This window comes from Ranitomeya variabilis, unplaced genomic scaffold (genome assembly GCF_051348905.1).
Source record: "Ranitomeya variabilis isolate aRanVar5 unplaced genomic scaffold, aRanVar5.hap1 Scaffold_321, whole genome shotgun sequence".
NCBI lineage: Eukaryota > Metazoa > Chordata > Amphibia > Anura > Dendrobatidae > Ranitomeya > Ranitomeya variabilis.
Window position 1 is genome coordinate 7,081 of NW_027508067.1, and position 22,918 is coordinate 29,998.

Genomic DNA, 22,918 nt, shown 5'->3' on the forward strand with positions numbered 1-22,918 from the left:
TGACCCATACATGGAGGTGGCGCTGTATTTGTAGAAATTCTACCACTATTCAATTAAATCAGTAACTAAACAGTATGTGTCAAGCTGTAAAGGAAGTGTGGGGTCCGAGTGCATGCCAGCCCAGTGATATAAGATACTTATTCCAACTCCAGTATCGTTGATCCATTTGCTGTTTCCATTCATGATGGACTGCGGAGTGCAAGTCAGAGACATTTCTTTTTTCACATTGACACATCGGAACCTTCACTAATGAAATCTGAGACTACGGCTGATAAAGCTTCCTCTGCCCCTCTCCCAGCAGAAACTCCCAGCACTGAATACTTCTGGCCAGTGAGCAGCACCGGACACCTGGTCTCATACTGCCCGATACTGAGCACTCTCCATTAAGGTGACTTCGTCCTCAGCAGATCCTTTTTTCGTAGGGAAATCATGTTGGCCAGGGACAAGACCATGCATAAAAAAGACGGACCTGCCAACCGGATACACAGATTTCTAATAAATAAATTTTATTACTTCAGTATCTCGTTCACATTGTTGAGGGATTGGAAGGCTTCTGCTGCATTTTCTTTCTGTAACCGTCAGGCCATTTTTATGATTGGACCCGCAACTTGTAGGCGATCCTCAGTCTCAACAAGGAAGATTTAAGTCCCGGGGATGCAACATCTGGAAGAGCAGAGAATTCTGATCAAAGAACAGTATAACGATTGTCAGACCCCATTACAGATCCCTTGGGGGCGGGCACTCAGATTTTCTACTGTCCTGATTGGTGTATCCCTATCCAGACAGTTTTCTGTCTCTGTAGGGAATATATTGACTCCAAAAACTTTTTTCTTAGACTGTTCTTTTAAGAAATTGAGTAGATTTTATGCAGATTTAAGGAGGTTTCCGATCATATGTAAAGTTTTAAGGGAAAAAATGTTGTTTTTTTAAAAAAAGTGTTTCTCCTTTTAAAGGGAACTGTAACATAAGTGTTAAACTATCCTATAAGAAGCAGCTCGATCACAGATTCTCAGTTAATTCTATGCTAAATTTTCGATGAAACTCAATTGAAAAACAAAACAATTGAAAGCCCAAAATACAGTGGGGCAAAAAAGTATTTAGTCAGTCAGCAATAGTGCAAGTTCCACCACTTAAAAAGATGAGAGGCGTCTGTAATTTACATCATAGGTAGACCTCAACTATGGGAGACAAACTGAGAAAAAAAATCCAGAAAATCACATTGTCTGTTTTTTTAACATTTTATTTGCATATTATGGTGGAAAATAAGTATTTGGTCAGAAACAAAATTTCATCTCAATACTTTGTAATATATCCTTTGTTGGCAATGACAGAGGTCAAACGTTTTCTGTAAGTCTTCACAAGGTTGCCACACACTGTTGTTGGTATGTTGGCCCATTCCTCCATGCAGATCTCCTCTAGAGCAGTGATGTTTTTGGCTTTTCGCTTGGCAACACGGACTTTCAACTCCCTCCAAAGGTTTTCTATAGGGTTGAGATCTGGAGACTGGCTAGGCCACTCCAGGACCTTGTAATGCTTCTTACGAAGCCACTCCTTCGTTGCCCTGGCGGTGTGCTTTGGATCATTGTCATGTTGAAAGACCCAGCCACGTTTCATCTTCAATGCCCTTGCTGATGGAAGGAGGTTTGCACTCAAAATCTCACGATACATGGCCCCATTCATTCTTTCATGTACCTGGATCAGTCGTCCTGGCCCCTTTGCAGAGAAACAGCCCCAAAGCATGATGTTTCCACCACTATGCTTTACAGTAGGTATGGTGTTTGATGGATGCAACTCAGTATTCTTTTTCCTCCAAACACGACAAGTTGTGTTTCTACCAAACAGTTCCAGTTTGGTTTCATCAGACCATAGGACATTCTCCCAAAACTCCTCTGGATCATCCAAATGCTCTCTAGCAAACTTCAGACGGGCCCGGACATGTACTGGCTTAAGCAGTGGGACACGTCTGGCACTGCAGGATCTGAGTCCATGGTGGCGTAGTGTGTTACTTATGGTAGGCCTTGTTACATTGGTCCCAGCTCTCTGCAGGTCATTCACTAGGTCCCCCCGCGTGGTTCTGGGATTTTTGCTCACCGTTCTTGTGATCATTCTGACCCCACGGGGTGGGATTTTGCGTGGAGCCCCAGATCGAGGGAGATTATCAGTGGTCTTGAATGTCTTCCATTTTCTAATTATTGCTCCCACTGTTGATTTCATCACTCCAAGCTGGTTGGCTATTGCAGATTCAGTCTTCCCAGCCTGGTGCAGGGCTACAATTTTGTTTCTGGTGTCCTTTGACAGCTCTTTGGTCTTCACCATAGTGGAGTTTGGAGTCAGACTGTTTGAGGGTGTGCACAGGTGTCTTTTTATACTGATAACAAGTTTAAACAGGCGCCATTACTACAGGTAATGAGTGGAGGAAAGAGGAGACTCTTAAAGAAGAAGTTACAGGTCTGTGAGAGCCAGAAATCTTGATTGTTTGTTTCTGACCAAATACTTATTTTTCACCATAATATGCAAATAAAATGTTAAAAAAACAGACAATGTGATTTTCTGTATTTTTTTTTCTCAGTTTGTCTCCCATAGTTGAGGTCTACCTATGATGTAAATTACAGACGCCTCTCATCTTTTTAAGTGGTGGAACTTGCACTATTGCTGACTGACTAAATACTTTTTTGCCCCACTGTATATGCATTTAAAGAGAATTGGAAATCGGGATTTCTATACCCCAAACTAATTTCATGTATGTAAAGACACGTTGCTGCTGAGAAAATCCTTACCTTGCAGATTTCTTTGTGCGAATATAGGATTTAATCAGGATTAAAGCCCCTTTACCTACATGCCACTAGTTAATGACAGGCTCCCTTTAAAGGAGAAAGAAGCCTTCAAAAATTTTTTGGCTATCCCTTTAAATTTAGCATTGAGTTAACTGAGAATCCATCAGTGAGCGGCTTCTGATGGGAGAGTTTAACACTTACCTTCCGTCCTCTAAGCTCCTTTTGGCTGATTTATTTCTACAAAGTTCAGTCCAACCATCCTATAGTCATAAATTGGCTATAAAAAGCTCAGAAGAAGGAAGATAATAAGTTATAAACTCTTGCTATCAAGATTTTATTTTGTGCAGTTAAAGATGAATAATCTACTAGACAAAGACAAAAAGATAAGACAGAAAAATGACTGTAAAAAAAAAGTGTGGACCTAATTTACAAGAAAATATTGCGACCGCTCCAAGCACCAGGAAAACTTTACGCTACCTGAATTTTCGAGGACAACCAAATGCCCCTACGGAGCTCTCATGGGTAAAGCAGTAGCGACGACAGTAACCCTGGTGGTTTCCACATGTCCATAAGGAGAACTTCAGGTCCTTACTGCTGCCAGCTGCAATAATAATGACTTTATTAAAGGGGAACTCCATCGACACTCTGATTTCTGTCACAGGATTAACAATGTTCCTAAGATACTGAGCCCTAGTACTAAAGCATCAGCCGCTCCATGTGCAAGTGTTGACAACCTGCCTCTCTACATAGTGTAAATCGATAGGAAGTTGTCACATCATCGCCCCATTTCCCAGCATAACTGATTAGCAGGGTGTGACTTTGAGTGGCAGAAACCTTATGTGTAATTGTTTTGTACCATCTGCATCCATTTCTAGAAGAGGACCCCGATGCGCGCTCTCAGTAATTGAGTGATGGACGCGTTTGAGCACATTTTTTCCATTGCTGTGAAAGTTCTGAAAATTGCTGAGTGAGAGCAAAGAAAGTGGCTAAAACTCTCGTGAGAAATATGTTCTACCACCCCCATAAATCAAGAAGTGGAGTTATCTGGCTTCCTTAAGAAGAAAACTTGTTAAAACATCCTAAAAAGTAGGCCGAGAAGCTCCTGGAACCATATGGACTCCAGAGCCACCATTTACGAGAAGTGCAATCTTCTTGAAATTTAGACCTAAAGCTAATTTTACAAACGACTCAAGGCTTGTGACCCAAAGGCTAATCTTAAAATGTAGTTTTGTCACCGAGCATTGAGAGGAGGAGGACTCTTGATGGATAAGTAGTTTATTAATGGATATGGAGTCCAAGTTTTAGAAATCTAGGAACCGAGAGTCCATCCAAGGTAGATGTTCTGAAGTGTCCTCCAGACATTCATTGCTGGTGTCTGACCATTCAATAAATGATGATCACAAAATGTAATTACTTTAAATCTGACTAGATGTTCTGCACAATAAATTCTGGTTAACGCAAATATATTTTCCAGTAATGGAATCATTTTGGAGGTCTTCCATATGTTTGAGGGTCATGACCCAATGTCAAGAAAAGCCTTAAGATCTCAAAGTTTAGCAGATGAGTGGAGAAAGTGATAGGAAGTGGATCTGTAGCTACAAGGGATGTGATACCAGTTTACACTGGACCTGTCACATGCCAAAAATTTGGAATTTTGTTACCTGGTGTAAATGCCGCTGTTCTCCTGAATCCAGCATTGCTTTTCTTTCGTTCCTGCTCCTCTACATTCCTGAGATGTGACCTCCTCTTTCATGCACACTTGGCCAAAAGACAAATTTATAGACAAGGAAGATGGGGCCGTATCTCGGGAACGGAGAGGAGCAGGAACAAAAGAAAAACATCGCCAAATTCAGGAAAACAGCAGCATTTATACGCTAGGTAACTAGGGTTGAGCGAAACGGATCGGTCATTTTCATAAGTCGCCAACTTTTGGCAAAGTCGGGTTTCATGAAACCCGACCAGATCCCAGCATGGGATCGGCCATGCGGTACGCGATCTTTGTGCCAAAGTCGCGTTTCATATGATGCTTAAAGCGCCATTTCTCAGCCAATGAAGCTGCACGCAGAGTGTGGGCAGCGTGATGACATAGGTCCTGGTCCCCACCATCTTAGAGAAGGGCATGGCAGTGATTGGCTTGTTTTCTGCGGCTTCACAGGGGCTATAAAGGGGCGTTCCCGCCGACCGCCATCTTACTGCTGCTGATCTGAGCATAGGGAGAGGTTGCTGCAGCTTCGTCAGAAGCAGGGAGAGCGTTAGGCAGGGTCCATTAACCCCAAAACCGCTTGTGCTGTAGCGATTTCCACTGTCCAACACCACCTTTTCTTTGCAGGGACAGTGGAGGCAAGATTTCTGTGCAACAGCTCTGTAGCTTATAAGGCTCCCTGATAGCTGCATTGCTGTGTGTACGCCGCTGTGCAAACCAACTGCTTTTTTAAAAGCACAAATCCTGTTGCTCCTTCCTTTCTGCACAGCTATCTTGTTTGTTTGTCCTCATTTTTTGTGTGCAGCAGTCCTTTTTATTGCTGCCTGCCATACTTTTCAGAGATTATTGTAGGGAGATAGTGATTGTAGTACAGTCCCTTTTTTTTTATTATTATTATCTTCCAGCCACTTTCAGCCCCTGAAACTGTGTAGTGTAAAACAGTGGGCCTGTATTTTTCTGCACTGTCCCACACCTAAAAAGGGAGATTTATATTGCCAATCAGTGCATCTGTGCTTGTGCTGTCTGTGGTATCTGTCTTTCATTTTGTGCCACAGAAACTATACTGTGATATAGTGGGCCTGATTAAATCACTTGTCTCCCATATAAAAAAAAATTTAAATAAAGGGAGAATAATCTTGCCAAATCTGTGCATCTGTGCCAGTGCTGTCTGTGGTATCTGTCATTCATTTTTTGCCACAGAAACTATACTGTGACATAGTGGGCCTGATTAAATCCTGCATTCTCCCACACATAAAGAGGGAAATTTCTATTGACAGTGTGTGCATCTGCATCAGTCCTGTTAGTGGCATATCTGCCAGCCTCTTTCTGCCAATCAAACTGTGTAGTGTAATCCAGTGGGCCTGATTGTTCCCTGCATTCTCCCACACATAAAGAGTGAGATTTCTATTGCCAGTGTGTGCATCTGCGTGCGTCAGTCCTGTTCGTGGCATATCTGCCAGCCTCTTTCTGCCAATCAAACTGTGTAGTGTAATACAGTGGGCCCCATTTTTTCCAGCATTCTCCCACACATAAAAAAGGGAGATTTAAATTCACAACAAGTTTACGTACACCTTCTACCTGCTTGTACAGGACCACATAATGGTTGTTAGTTTGGTTAAATTTTTCCAAGAATGAGGAAGTCTGGTGGAAGAGGTCGTGGCCGTGGGCGGTCATTGCCAGCTGGTAATGATGGTGGTGGTGGAGCATCTGGTGGTAGTGGGAAAAGCAAAATAGCACCTAAGGCTCAAGTTGTTGAGCCAGCGGCATCGTCTGGCTACACAAGGCCTCGAAGGCTCCCTTTTCTGGGAGTAGGAAAACTGCTTTTAAAGCCGGAGCAGCAGAAACAAGTTTTGGCTTTCATTGCTGACTCTGCCTCTAGCTCTTTCGCCTCCTCCTCGGAAAGTACCAAATGTAAAAGCAGTCAGTGGATGTTCCTGGTCAGGGACAAGTCGCTTCTTTGTGTTCTTCACCCAGAACAACAGAGAAGGATACTTCAGGCGACACAACAGGTTACTCCATGGAGCTATTTACACATACCATTCCTGGGTTAGAAAGTGAAATTGTTAACAGGCCATGCCCATTACAAGATGAATCGGACATGGAGTGCACAGATGCACAGCCAGATTATTATGCTGTTCCTTTGACTCAGATCAGAACATTGCCCTCGCAGTGTACTGATCCAGAATCTGACCCTGATGACACTATTAAGCCCCATCACGAACACTATAGCACCGGCTTACACGGTGACCCACAGGAAGATGCCCAGGACATAGAAGAGGAGGTCATAGATGACACAGTTGTTGACCCCGATTGGCAGCCATTGGGGGAACAGGGTGCAGGCAGCAGTAGCTCTGAAGCGGAGGAGGAGGAGCCGCAGGAGGCATCAACATCACAACAGGTTCCATCTGGCAGGCCCGTATCTGGTCAAAAACGTGTGGCAAAACTAAAACCAGTTGTAGGACAGCGTGGCCATCCGGTTAAAGTAGCTCAGTGTGCAATGCCTGAAAAGGTATCCGATAGTAGGAAGAGTGCAGTCTGGCATTTTTTTAACCAAGATCCAAATGATCAGTGCAAAGTCATCTGTAAGAAATGCTCAAGGACCTTCAGCAGAGGTCAGAATGTTAAAAATCTAAATACAAGTTGCATGCATAGACATTTAACCACCATGCACTTGCAAGCCTGGACTAACTACCAAACGTCCCTTAACGTTGTAGCACCCTCTCGCAATGAAGCTAGTCAGCAACGCTACATCCCTTCCCTCACTGTAAGCCCACCGTTTACCACACCACCTGCAGTAAATGTGGCGGTTTCGTCGCAAGGCCAAAGCCGTCAGGGAATCACCAGGTTCGTGGTAGGAAACACTGTATGTAGGGCAACAGCAAGAATACCATCACCAACACTCTCTCAGTCTGCCATGTCCACCGACACCCCCGCTAGTTCCACCCTATGCAGCTCTCCAGTCCAGCTCACCCTACATGAGACTCTCGTTAGGAAAAGGAAGTACTCATCCTCGTATCCGCGTACACAGGGTTTGAACGCCCACATTGCTAGACTAATCTCGTTAGAGATGATGCCCTACCGGTTAGTTGAAACCGAAGCTTTCAAAGCCCTGATGGACTACGCTGTACCATGCTACGAGCTACCCAGTCGACACTTCTTTTCGAGAAAAGCCATCCCAGCCCTCCACAAGCATGTAAAAGACCGCATTGTCCATGCACTCAGGCAATCTGTGAGTAGAAAGGTGCACCTGACAACAGATGCATGGACCAGTAGGCATGGCCAGGGGTGTTACGTCTCCATCACTGCACACTGGGTTAATGTGGTGGATGCAGGGTCCACAGGGGACAGCAATATTGGGACAGTTCTTCCTAGCCCACGGTCTAGGAAACAGTTGGCTGTAGGCGTTCGTACCCCTCCTCCTCCTCGTCCTCCAGCAGAAGTGAGAGCTCGTCCACAGACCGCAGTCGCACGACCAGTCCATCCGCAGCTGCCACTGTTGCACATGAGGTGTCCCATTATGGAACAGCTAGTGGCAAGCGTCAGCAGGCTGTATTAGCAATGAAGTGTTTGGGGGACAACAGACACACCTTACCGAAGTACTGTCCGAGTTCTTGCAGCAAGAAACTCAGTCATGGCTGGGCACTGTACATCTTGAGGCAGGCAAGGTAGTGAGTCATAACAGAAGGAACTTTATGGCTGCCATAGCCCTTTCACAACTGAACACATTCCTTGCCTGGCTCACACCTTAAACCTGGTGGTGCAGTGCTTTCTGAAAAGTTATCCGGGGTTACCCGACCTGCTCCTGAGAGTGTGCAGACTTTGCTCGCACATTCGCCGTTCGCCCGTACACTCCAGCCGTATACAGAACCATCAGCGGTCTTTGCAACTTCCCCAGCATTGCCTAATCATCGACGTTGCAACAAGGTGGAACTCCACACTGCACATGCTTCAGAGACTGTGCGAACAGAGGCGTGCTGTTATGTATTTGGGAGGATACACATACACGGGCAGGCAGTTGGATGGCAGACATGGAGTTGTCAGGTGTGCAGTGGTCGAAGCTACAAGACCTGTGTCAAGTCCTTCAGTGTTTTGAGGAATGCACACGGCTGGTTAGTGCAGACAACGCCATAATAAGTATGAGCATCCCCCTAATGCGTCTGCTGATGCAAAGTTTGACGCACATTAAGGAGCAGGCGTCTGCAGCTGAGGACGAGGGAAGCTTAGATGACAGTCAGCCATTGTCTGCTCAGGGAAGTCAACAGGACGAGGTGGCGGGCGAAGAGGAGGATGATGGGGATGAATATTTTTTGGATGAGGAAGCTTCTCAGGGGGCAACAGAAACTGCTGGCGTTGCAAGGCTGGGTTCTGTTTTTTTGAGGAAGACAAGTGACGTTGATTTGCCCGAAAGTGCTCCTCAACCCAACACATGCACAGATTTGACAACTGGAACATTGGCACACATGGCGGATTATGCCTTGCGTATCCTCAAAAGGGACCCACGCATTATTAAAATGATGACCGATGACGATTACTGGTTGGCCTGCCTCCTTGATCCTCGCTATAAAGGCAAATTGCAAAATATCATGCCACATGAGAACCTTGAACAAATATTGGCAACCAAACAAGCAACTCTTGTAGACCGTTTGATTCAGGCATTCCCAGCACACAGCGCCGGTGATGGTTTTCACACGAGCTGCAGGGGGCAACAGGGCAGAGGTGTTAGAGGTTCACAAATCAGAAGTGGCGTTGGACAGAGGGGTTTTCTGACCAGGTTGTGGAGTGATTTCGCAATGACCGCAGACACGACAGGTACTGCAGCATCAATTCAAAGTGAAAGGAGACATTTGTCCAGTATGGTTACTAACTATTTTTCCGCCATTGTCGATGTTCTCCCTCAACCGTCATTCCCCTTTGATTACTGGGCATCCAAAATAGACACCTGGCCTGAATTGGCCGAATATGCATTGCAGGAGCTTGCTTGCCCAGCAGCTAGTGTGCTATCAGAAAGAGTATTTAAAATAGGCAGGAATAAAAACTCAAAATGCACTGTACCAAATTGTTATGCACAGTAGGATTTCTAAACATTTGATATGTTTTAAAGAACTGAAAATGCTCATTTGTGGAATTTGCAGCATTAGGAGGTCACATTCACTGGACAAAAAAGCTATTTAACTCTAAAACATCCTAACAGGCCAAGTTACATGTTAACATAGGAACCTTTCTTTGAGATCACCTTCACAATTCTTGCATCCTTTGAACTTGTGAGTTTTTGGAGAGCTTCTGCTTGTATTTCTTTGCATGAAGTCAGAATAGCCTCCCAGAGCTGCTGTTTTGATGTGAACTGCTTCCCACCCTCATAGATCTTTTGCTTGATGATAATCCAAAGGTTCTCTATAGGGTTGAGGTCAGGGGAGGATGGTGGCCACACTGTTATGATACCCCAATGGCAGGGGGAAAAAATAACAAACGGACTAGCTCTCGGGTGATGGAAACTAAGTTGACCGTGACCTGAACCTGACACAACACTGGAAGTAGCCAGGGGATGTACCTACGATGCCCTAGACACCACGCGCCAGCCGGAGATCTAACTACCCCTATAAGAGGAATACACAGGCCTGCCTTACCTCCAGTGATGAACCCCAAAAGGTGATAGTAGCCCCCCACAGATATTGACGGTGAGTTCAGAGGAAATGACATACGTAGGATGAACAGCAGATTTAGCACAGTGAGGTCCGCTTACTAGATAGCAGAAGGACAGGAAAGAGTTACTTCACGGTCAACTTAAAAAACACTACTCAAAAAACACCATCCAGAAATTACTTTAAACTCCAGTGACAACTCATGCCACTGGAGTAGTGATTTCCGTCCACAAGAGCTTCCAGCACTGAAGAGTCACATTGCAGATAGCTGGACAAAAATAGCATTAACAAGAAACGAAATTCAACTTAGCTGAACTGGAACTTGAGGCAGGAGAATGCAACAGAATGCTACTGATACATTGTTGGCCGGCATAAGACTAACAGCCAAGCAGCCTTAAATAGGAAACTCCCCTAAAGGGTGGCGACAAGTAATCAGAGATGGAGGAAGGCACATAAGAGGCACTACCATAACAGACCACCGGGGGAGCCCACAAACTGAATTCACAACAGTACCCCCCCCTTAAGGAGGAGGCACCGAACCCTCACCAGAACCACCAGGGCGATCTGGATGAGCACTATGAAATGCACGAACCAAATCGGGAGCATGAACATCAGATGCTGTCACCCAAGAATTATCCTCCTGGCCATAACCTTTCCACTTAACCAGATACTGAAGTTTCCGTCTGGAAACACGGGAGTCCAAGATTTTTTCCACCACATACTCCAATTCACCCTCAACCAACACAGGAGCAGGTGGATCAGCAGAAGGAACAACCGGTACCTCATACCTCCGCAATAATGACCGATGGAAAACATTATGGATAGTAAAAGATGCTGGGAGGTCCAAACGAAAGGACACAGGATTAAGAACCTCCAGAATCCTATAAGGGCCGATAAACCGAGGCTTAAACTTAGGAGACGAGACCTTCATAGGAACAAATCGAGAAGACAGCCACACCAGGTCCCCAACACAAAGACGAGGACCAATACGCCGATGACGATTAGTGAACTGTTGAGTCTTCTCCTGGGACAACTTCAGATTGTCCACAACCTGTCCCCAAATCCGATGCATCCTATCAACCACAGCATCCACTCCAGGACAATCCGAAGACTCCAATTGACCGGACGAAAACCGAGGGTGAAACCCTGAATTACAAAAAAATGGAGAAACCAAAGTGGCAGAACTGGCCCGATTGTTAAGGGCAAACTCTGCCAATGGCAAAAAGTCAAGCCAATCATCCTGATCAGCGGACACAAAACACCTCAAGTAAGTCTCCAAGGTCTGATTAGTACGCTCAGTCTGGCCATTAGTCTGAGGATGGAATGCAGACGAAATAGACAAGTCGATGCCCATCCTGGCACAGAACGTCCGCCAAAATCTAGACACAAACTGAGTACCCCTGTCAGACACTATATTCTCAGGAATACCATGCAAACGCACCACATTCTGAAAAAATAGAGGAACCAACTCAGAGGAGGAGGGCAATTTGGGCAAAGGTACCAAATGAACCATTTTGGAAAAACGGTCACAAATCACCCAGATGACAGACATCCTACGAGAAACCGGAAGGTCAGAAATAAAGTCCATAGAGATGTGCGTCCAAGGCCTCTTAGGAATAGGCAAGGGCAACAACAACCCACTAGCCCTAGAACAGCAGGGCTTGGCCCGAGCACAAACATCACAAGACTGCACAAACATGCGCACATCTCGAGACAAAGAAGGCCACCAGAAGGACCTAGACACCAAATCCCTGGTGCCAAAAATTCCAGGATGACCTGTCAACGCGGAAGAATGAACCTCCGAGATAACTCTACTGGTCCAATCATCAGGGACAAACAGTCTACCAGGCGGACAGCGATCAGGCCTATCCACCTGAAACTCCTGCAAAGAACGCCGCAGGTCTGGGGAGACAGCTGACAATATCACCCCATCCTTCAGGATGCCGGTAGGTTCGGAATCACCCGGCGAGTCAGGCTCAAAACTCCTAGAGAGGGCATCCGCCTTCACATTCTTAGACCCAGGCAGATATGATACCACAAAGTTAAATCGGGAGAAAAACAACGACCAGCGCGCCTGTCTAGGATTCAGACGCCTGGCCGACTCAAGATAAATTAGATTCTTGTGGTCAGTGAGGACCACCACCTGGTGTCTAGCACCCTCAAGCCAATGACGCCACTCCTCAAACGCCCACTTCATGGCCAGAAGTTCCCGATTTCCCACATCATAATTTCGCTCAGCGGGCGAAAACTTTCGGGAGAAAAACGCACATGGTCTCATCACTGAGCAGTCAGCATCTTTCTGCGACAAAACTGCACCTGCTCCGATCTCCGAAGCATCTACTTCAACCTGGAACGGAAGCAACACATCAGGCTGGCGCAACACAGGAGCGGAAGAAAAGCGGCGCTTAAGCTCCTGAAAGGCCTCCACAGCCGCAGAGGACCAATTAGCAACATCAGCACCCTTTTTGGTCAAATCAGTCAAAGGTTTAGCAATGGCAGAAAAACCCGCTATAAATCGGCGATAGAAATTAGCAAAACCCAAGAACTTCTGCAGACTCTTCAAAGAAGTAGGTTGTATCCAATCACAAATAGCCTGAACCTTGACAGGGTCCATCTCCATAGATGAAGGGGAAAAAATATATCCCAGAAAGGAAATTCTCTGAACTCCAAAACTACACTTTGAGCCCTTTACAAAAAGAGAATTAGCTCGCAAAACCTGAAAAACTCTCCTGACTTGTTGAACATGAGATTCCCAGTCCTCCGAAAAAACAAGAATATCATCGAAATACACAATCATAAACTTATCCAGATATTCACGGAAAATATCGTGCATAAAGGACTGAAAAACGGAAGGAGCATTCGCGAGACCGAAAGGCATTACCAAATACTCGAAATGGCCTTCAGGCGTATTAAATGCGGTCTTCCACTCATCCCCCTGCTTAATCCGCACCAAATTATACGCACCACGTAGATCGATCTTAGTGAACCACTTAGCCCCCTTTATGCGAGCAAACAGATCAGTCAGTAAAGGTAACGGGTACTGGTATTTAACTGTAATCTTATTCAGAAGTCGATAGTCAATACAAGGTCTCAATGAACCATCCTTTTTACCCACAAAGAAAAATCCTGCCCCTAGTGGAGACAACGAGGGGCGAATATGACCCTTTTCCAAAGATTCTCTAATATACTCCCGCATAGCAGTATGTTCAGGTACAGACAAATTAAACAAGCGACCCTTAGGAAATTTACTACCGGGGATCAATTCAATAGCGCAGTCACACTCTCTGTGAGGAGGGAGAGAATCAATTTTAGGCTCTTGAAAGACATCATAAAAATCTGACAGAAATGCTGGGATCTCAGAGGGAGTAGATGAAGAAATGGGAACCAAAGGTGTATCCCCATGAATACCCCGACATCCCCAGCTCAACACAGACATAGATTTCCAGTCCAAGACGGGATTATGAATCTGTAACCATGGTAATCCAAGCACTAAGACATCATGTAGGTTGTATAACACAAGGAAACGAATAATCTCCTGATGGTCTGGGGTAAGACGCATAGTCACTTGTGTCCAATATTGTGGTTTATTGCTAGCCAAAGGTGTAGAATCAATACCCTTCAGGGGAATAGAAACTTCCAACGGCTCCAAATCAAACCCACAACGCTTGGCAAAGGACCAATCCATGAGACTCAGAGCGGCGCCAGAATCCACATAAGCATTCACAGTAACAGATGATAAGGTACAAATCAATGTCACGGACAAAAGAAATTTTGACTGCAAGGTACCTGTAGAAAAAGATTTATCAACCTTTTTATCAACCTTATTTATACGTTTAGAGCATGCAGATATAACATGAGCTGGATCTCCACAGTAGAAGCACAACCCATTTTTGCGCCTGTAATTCTGACGTTCGCCTCTAGACAAAACACGATCGCATTGCATATGCTCTAGTGCCTTTTCAGCGGTCACCGCCAAATGGTGCACAGGTTTTTTCTCAGAAGACACCGCCATATGGTGCACAGGTTTTTGCTCAGAAGATACCGCCATATGGTGCACCGATTTTTCCTCAGAAGACACCGCCATATGGTGCACAGATTTGCGCTCCCGTAAACGCCGATCAATCTGGATAGCCAATTTCATGACATCATTCAGACCTGTAGGCACAGGGAACCCCACCATGACATCCTTCACGGCATCAGAGAGACCTTCTCTGAAATTAGCTGCTAAAGCGCACTCATTCCATTTAGTAAGCACCGACCATTTACGGAATTTCTGGCAGTATATCTCAGCTTCATCTTGCCCTTGGGAAAGAGCTATCAAGGCTTTCTCAGCCAAACTCTCTAAATTAGGTTCTTCATAAAGCAACCCCAAAGCTTGAAAAAACGCATCTACATTTAACAACGCAGGATCCCCTGGCGATAATGCAAAAGCCCAACTTTGTGGGTCACCCCGCAGTAGAGAAATAACAATTTTAACTTGTTGTATATGATCACCAGCAGAGTGAGATCTCAGAGACAAAAACAATTTACAATTTTCTCTGAAACTCAAAAACCGGGATCTGTCTCCGGTAAAGTATTCAGGCAGAGGAATCTTCGGTTCAGACATTGGAGCAAGTATAACAAAATCTTGTAAGTTCTGTACTTTTGTCGCAAGGTTATTCAAACCTGCAACTAAACTCTGTGGATCCATGATTCAGATGGGTGTAACCCAAGCCATTCAGAGGTTAAGAGGAGAGGAGGAAAAAAAAAAAAAGGCTGAAGACTGCAGTTTAAGCAAGAAATACAATGAGCAACCAGGGTGCACTTTCAAACACAGAAAAAAAAAAAAAAAAACCTTTTCTCCTCCTTCCTGCTTTAGTGCATATTTTACACATAGATTTTTTACTGGCCGGCCAAACTGTTATGATACCCCAATGGCAGGGGGAAAAAATAACAAACGGACTAGCTCTCGGGTGATGGAAACTAAGTTGACCGTGACCTGAACCTGACACAACACTGGAAGTAGCCAGGGGATGTACCTACGATGCCCTAGACACCACGCGCCAGCCGGAGATCTAACTACCCCTATAAGAGGAATACACAGGCCTGCCTTACCTCCAGTGATGAACCCCAAAAGGTGATAGTAGCCCCCCACAGATATTGACGGTGAGTTCAGAGGAAATGACATACGTAGGATGAACAGCAGATTTAGCACAGTGAGGTCCGCTTACTAGATAGCAGAAGGACAGGAAAGAGTTACTTCACGGTCAACTTAAAAAACACTACTCAAAAAACACCATCCAGAAATTACTTTAAACTCCAGTGACAACTCATGCCACTGGAGTAGTGATTTCCGTCCACAAGAGCTTCCAGCACTGAAGAGTCACATTGCAGATAGCTGGACAAAAATAGCATTAACAAGAAACGAAATTCAACTTAGCTGAACTGGAACTTGAGGCAGGAGAATGCAACAGAATGCTACTGATACATTGTTGGCCGGCATAAGACTAACAGCCAAGCAGCCTTAAATAGGAAACTCCCCTAAAGGGTGGCGACAAGTAATCAGAGATGGAGGAAGGCACATAAGAGGCACTACCATAACAGACCACCGGGGGAGCCCACAAACTGAATTCACAACACCACACCATGAGTTTATCTCCTTTTATGCCCATTGCAGCCAATGACTCAGATGTATTCTTTGCAGCATGACAGCATGAGATAGTGCATTGTCAGCATGAAGATGCTTCTGCTCCTGAAGGCACATTTCTGCTTTTTATACCATGAAAGAAAGTTGTCAGTCAGAAACTCTATATACTTTGCAGAGGTCATTTTCACACCTTCAGGAACCTTAAAGGGCCCTACCAGCTGTTCTGGACCAAAACATGACTCCTCAACCTCCTTGCTGACGTCGCAGCCTTGTTGGGACATGGTGGCCATCCACCAACCATCCACTACTCCATCCATGTGGACCATCCGGGGTTGCTCGACACTCATCAGTAAACAAGACTGCTTGAAAAATAGTCTTCATGTATGTCTGAGCCCACTGCAACCATTTCTGCTTGTGATCACTGTTTAGGGGTGGCCGAATAGTAGGTTTTTGCACCAAAGCAAGCCTTTGAAGGATCCTACACCTTGAGGTTTGAGGGACTCCAGAGGCACCAGCAACTTCAAATAACTTTTTGCTGCTTTGTAATGGTATTTTGGCAGCTGCTCTCTTAATTCAATGAATTTATCTGGCAGAAACCTTCCTCAATATGCCTTTATCTGCATGAACTCTGTTTCAGTCATAAATCTCTTCATAGTATGATGATCACTCCTAAGTTTTCATGAAATATCTAATATTTTCAAACCTTGTCCAAGGCATTGCACTATTTAACACTGTTCAGCAGCAGATAGATCCTTTTTATTTCCTATATTGCTTGAAACCTGTGGCCTGCTTAATAATGTGGAACATCATTTTTAAGTAGTTTTCCTTTAATTAGAATCACCTGGAAAACCAATTATCACATGTATTTAAGATTGATTTCAGTGATCCATTGAGCCCTGAGATACAATACCATCCATGAGTTTATTTGAAAAACAAATTGATTAAATCTTTATGACACTTAAATCCAATTTGCATAATAATTTGGAACACAGTGTATTTAGTTTTTTGGAGTACTTACTGTCTGCGGTCCCTCCTTCCAATTGTCCTCCACCGAGCACACCAATGCTGCCTGTGTACTCCTGCCACATAATGGAAGCTGCATAGCACCTTGGTGTTGCCCTGTGTTATTTTCCAGAGCTTCAATCTTCAGGCTTTCGGCCTTTATTTGTAATATTAAACTGCATTTGGCCTACTACTGTGGTTGGGCCCTTAAAACGGTGTCTGCCGCTCCTGTGTTTTATTCTCCACTAAACAAACCAATGCCGCCTGGTTAGTCCTGTTACCAATTTTGAACTGCATTTATCCCACTTTATTATTTGGGCCTATATCTGTGTTTCATCCTCATCCTGCCCATTGCCCAGCCAGTGCTAGATGACTCTTGTGGTACATTGACCCAGACCACTACATTCCCCTTGCACGCTACACAGCCACAATCTGACCCTGCTGAAAGTCAGGCTCCGCTTCCCGCATACTATACCACCTTACACAGGGACAAAGAGAAAGGTGCAGAAGAAAGTGCATACTCATTGACGACGTCACAGGCACAGGGCCCGCAGAAGTGTCGCTGCCGGTGGGAGGCGCCCCCGCCATGCAAACACACCGCCATACTTTGAGGGGCCCTGTGCCAGTGCCAATGCGAACGAGTGCCCCCCCCCCCTGCTTGCTCAGGATCACAGCACTTGCAAAGTGGAAATACTTACCTCTCACTGCTCCACCGCCGTGACGTAGTGCACCTTTCCTGGGCCCACTAAAAACTTGAACCGGCCCTACCCCCACAACTTTAGCCAAATGACCTCCAATTTCCAATGCCTAACTATTATTATAAAGTTAATTAAGATTGACAAGCTTCACAACCAAGAATGGATGTTTTTGCCATCAAAATGGGCACTGTAGGTGTTTTCCTGGCCCCCACTCACTGCCGACTATGCTTCCCCATTGACTTGCATTGGGTTTCGTGTTTCGATCGATCCCCGACTTTACGCGATTATCGGCCGATTGCACTCGACTCGACTTTTGAGATAGTCGGGTTTCGCAAAACCCGACTCGACCCCCAAAAAGTTAAAGTCGCTCAACTCTATAGGTAACAAGATTACATTTTAATGCCGGTGTGCTAACCAAGTGTCTTCGGCATGCTCGAAAAATATGTTGGAGTCCCCGCAGCTGCAATTCTCGCTTGTGTTCTCTTATCACTACTGCTCAGTAATTTTTGAATAAAAGATGTATTTAAAAATCTACATTCTGTTTTTGCTTTTTTCTCCAAACAAAAGGGATACAAGAAGGAAAAAAACAATAAGACCACAATATTGTTTGAGGACACTGTTGTTTTTTTATGGTCCAAAACCAATCTGCATCCTGCAAGAAAAATAAAGGTTCCTTCTAGGAGGTCACTCTTCTTTCTTTTGGTGGGATCCCTTTCTCCAGATGTCAAAACTTTGAATAGCGACTCGAATTTTAGATTTAATCCTCATGCTCCAATTCTGGAAAAAAAATCTGCCAACGTTAGTCTGAACAGGGACTATAGTGAATATTTTCTTGGAGATCTGGAAATTTCCAAGCACAATATTCTGAGGTTTTCACCAGTGTCAACTCATGGGTCCTCACAGATTAATCGTTGATTCTATGTGTCCCTCATGAATCCACAATACAAAGGGTTGTCCACCATGAGTTGTCCACCATGACTCCACCGTGCACGAGGTGTAATGGCTTCCATGAAGGTCGTATGATAAAGGTATACAACTTCTATGGCAGGATAAATCTACATGATAAGCCCTACCTTACCCCAGGCAGGTGTCACGCTCCACAAATAACACATGCAGCTCTGCTACATCCAACAGAAGGCAGTCATGCTCTGAAGACAACAAGTATACGAACCAAGCAGCAGAATCGCAGTAAACAAGAGCAGCAGGGCCAGCGTCCCGAGGCAGCGCATGGTGGTGTGGTGCTGATGCCCAGATGATCACACTGCCCCTGCATTTATCCCCTGATACCATACAATAGAAGGGAGGGGGCAGCGTGCCAGGGCTCAGATAATGCACAGTGTCACTCCGTGCCCAGTCTAGACAACAAGCAAGCTGGATTTCTACATGTTCCGAAGAGAAATGGGTCAAAACAGACTTTTTTTTGTACTCGGAAAATGCAAAAAAACCCATCAATATTTCAGAAAATTTGAATTTAACCAGTTGTTGTAATAATTAGTGCACTGTGTATGATCAGCTCCTGTCTTGGTGACGGGTGGTCCAGTAAGGAGTGGCTGGAGACCATCTTTGTGAGAACATAGTGTCCTGGAGCCCTCAGGTGGAGCAATGTTGACAATAATTACAAACCCAGTAGGTTACATTCCCATTAGGCATCTCCACTGTGAATCTCCCGTAGCGGTAATTGATTCTGCGAATAACGCTGCGGCTTTTTCTGCTGCAGATATCATTGCAAGTTAATAACTGGGGGATCCGCACATTTTAATCTTTTGCATTGCAAAGGTTGAAATTCACGAGTACATCTGCAGCATAAATTGACATGTTGCGCCTCTCACCCGGAGTGAGTGCATTCTGCAGCATGCGTTGTCATATGATTCTGCTTTAAAATGCAGCAGGTTTTCCATAAGTGTATGTTTTTGCACAATGGGAGCATAGCCTTGCAAAGAAGCCTATCTAGGTGATGCATTTGCCCTGGGTACATCTGATTGGACTGTCCGGCTGCCTGATGTGGTGGGTTGAAGTGTCTCCCAGGTGACTGCATTTCGCTTGCTCCCCCTTGGCCATTCTCCAAACTGTGGAAAATGCCGACTCCCTAGATTGAATTGCCTTTCAGGAACTAGCACAATTGAAGCAATTCGGGGTCAGGGCAACGTCAACATCACTTCTGCGTTGCACAGATGGAATACACTGCTATATAAGTATCAGAAGAGAAGAATATATGGCTTGGTATCAGTACTGATAATGGTTCTTTTTATATATTCATGTACTGATAGTGGTTATGGTAATGTATTTATATACCAATAGTGATTATGCTGCTATATTTCTGTACTTTTGGTTCATCTGTTAATGAATTTCTGTACTGATGGTGGTTCTGGTGATGCATTTCAGTACTTTCAGTACTTTTGTATTTATGTACTGTTGATTGTTCTAGGGCTTCTGATGATGCATTTCTGTATTTTTTGTTGTTCAGGTGATATACAGTGGGGGAAACAAAGTATTTAGCCAGCCACCAATTGTGCAAGCTCTCCCAATTTAAAAGATGAGAGAGACCTGTAATTGACATCATAGGTAGACCACAACTATGACAGTCAAAATTGAGAAAACAAATTCAGAAAATCATCTTGCCTGATATGGCAAGATTTATTTTGCCTATTATGGTGGTAAATATGTATTTTGTCACCTAAAAACATGCAAACTTTCTGGCTCTCACAGACGTGTATCTTCTTCTTTAAGAGGCTCCTCTGTCCTCCATTCATTACCTGTAGTAATGGCTCCTGTTTGAACTTGTTATCTGTATAAAAAGAAACCTGTCCACAACCTCAAACAGTCACACTCCAAACTCCACTATGGTGAAGACCAAAGGCAATTAAATGAGCATTTGAAGAATGGCGCCATTTTTTGGAGGGAACACTTCACCCAGTCATGGTGATCACAGATCACAAAAATCTGTTGTATTTAGAATCTGTGAAGCGTCTCACACCTAGGCAAGCTAGGTGGTCTCTGTTCTTCGCCAGGTTCAATTTCTATATTACGTATAGGCCAGGAAGCAAGAATGTCAAGGCTGATGCGTTATCCCGCTGTTTTCCGGGGGGTGGGGATAATTGTGAGCCAGGTCCTATACTACAGAAGGGTGTAATTGTCGCCGCAATTAATTCGGATCTTGAGAGAGAGGTGGTAGAGGCGCAGGGGGACGCCCCAGCAGCCTGTCCTTTAGGTAAACTTTATGTTCCTGCTAATCTTCGTCTTAGGGTCATCAATGAACATCATGATTCGGTTTTGGCCGGACACCCTGGAAGTAAAGTTACCACGGACCTTCTCACTCTGCGTTTTTGGTGGTCTGGGGTAAATCATGATGTACAGGAATATGTCGCTGCCTGCAGTGTGTGTGCGCATTCCAAGACCCCTCGTACTCGCCTGTCTGGGTCTCTCCAACCTCTGGAGATGCCCAATAGACCTTGGACCCATTTGTCAATAGACTTCATCACTGACTTGCCGGTTTCTGAGGGTAATACAGTTATTTTAGCCGTAGTTGACAGATTTAGCAAGATGTCACATTTTATTGCCTTTCCCGCGTTACCTAATGACAAGACTCTGGCACAGATCTTTATCAAGGAGGTTGTGAGACTGCATGTGTTCCTTCAGATATTGTGTGAGACCATGGGGTGCAAATTATTTCTAAGTTTTGGAGGGCTTTTTGCAGCCGGCTGGGGATTCATTTGTCGTTTTCTTCAGCTTTTCATCCTCAATCCAATGGTCAGACTGAACGTGTAAATCAAAATCTTGAAACTTCTCAGGTGTTTCATTTCAGAAAATCAGGAGGACTGGGTTAAGTACTTACAGTTGGCAGAGTTTGCAATAAACAACTGTACTCATGAGTCTACTGGTAAGTCCCCATTTTCAGGGCATATGGTTCTCATCCTCAATTCAGTTCATTTAATAGGAAGGATTCCTCAGGGGTTCCTGAAGAGGAGAGGTTTTCTTAATCCATCACGTCCGTATGGCAAGGGGTTCTTGATAAATTAAAGAGGATGAGTTCCAGATATAAGAATGCGGCTGATCGGAGACGTATGGAAGGTCCGGACCTATGTGTGGGTGATTGAGTTTGGTTGTCCTCAAAGAATATTAAACTGAGAGTTCCCTCGTGGAAATTGGGCCCTAGGTTTATTGGCCCTTATAGGATTGTGGCCGTCGTCAATCCTGTTGCATTTTGGCTGGCTTTACCTCAGTCGTTTAGGATCCATAATATTTTTCATCGTTCCTTACTCAAGAGGTTTGTGGCGTCACCTAATCCATCACCTTTACCTCCCTCTCCGGTCCTTGTTGATGGAAATCTCGAGTTCCAGATAGCCAGGGTCATGGATTCTCGATTTGTTCGCCGGTCTCTACAGTATCTAGTACATTGGAAAGGGTACGGTCCTGAGGAGAGGATGTGGGTACCTGCAGCCGATGTCCCTGAGGTTAGGTTAGTCAGGGCATTTCATACAGCTCATCCTGAGAAACCTGGTCCTGAGGTTCTGGAGGTACCTCGTAGAAGGGGGGGTACTGTCACGGGGCTACTGCGACAGAGAGGTTCCAGAGAACCGCAGCACTCTGGGCCTCGTTCACACACGGTGAACAGAAGCTCTTCTGAATTCTGACCTGGCTGTCTTGTACCTACGCATTAAGTGTGATCTATAGAATAAATCGATCTCCACTATGGTACTGATATAAAACAATCAATTTTGTGGATCCTTTTGTGGATTTGTACCTTTCTTACATGTAGTAATTCAATTTTTTATGTTTTTATTACTATGTTTAATAAAATTGATTGTATTATATCAGTACCATAGTGGATATCGATTTATTCTATAGATCACACTTAATGTGTAGGTTCTAGTTGGATGGTACATATACCCTTCGTTTGGGAGGGATTTGCTATTGTGGTATATTGAGCAACTGTGTGTGAATATACTGGCTGTCTTGTGCCAGCAAGGCAGGAGTTAAACCTTGTTGCTGAAGTTGCTGAGAGCTTGGTTTCTCAGCTGAATTGGTTTTGGTAATCTCCTCTCCTATATAGACTCAGCTTTGACTACAACTGTTGTCAGTGATCAGTTATGCTCCCTGGCTTGAAGTGGGAAGCAGCATGGTGTTAGGAGCTTGGAGGTTTATTTACAGAGATTGTTGTCTGCTGTTTTGGTTGCATGTTAAACCTGTTTTCCTTCCTAAGTTTTTTCCTCCCTCTTCCCTTCTCTGTGTTTCCTCTGTGGCTGTGTGAGCATTTGGTGAGTTTGAGATTTTAGTTACCTTGTCTGCATACCCTGTTTACTTGTCATATTAATCCACTGGTGCAGTCCTCCTCCCTGGGGGGGGGAGAGGGGGCCACTGATAGGGCCTGCACAGGAGACAGGGATACGCTGGCGGCTCAGGCCTCCTAACCATTATAGGTACCCCTGAGATAAGGGTAAGCCAGGGCCCCTTTATAGTGGCAGGGACAGGTGTGAGTC

The 22,918-nt window shown here is 44.8% G+C and overlaps 1 long non-coding RNA gene across 1 annotated transcript in view; it reads right to left on the reverse strand.

Annotated features, from left to right (window-relative positions):
• Positions 1 to 491: 491 nt before the first annotated feature.
• LOC143789764 (uncharacterized) overlaps positions 492 to 22,918 on the reverse strand; it is a 38,943-nt gene continuing 16,516 nt past the window's right edge. The window contains exons 3-4 of the long non-coding RNA XR_013219410.1: positions 3,252 to 3,375; positions 492 to 663 (exon numbers count right to left, since the gene is read on the reverse strand). This is a non-coding gene — a long non-coding RNA (uncharacterized LOC143789764). The remainder of the gene's footprint in view (positions 664 to 3,251; positions 3,376 to 22,918) is intronic.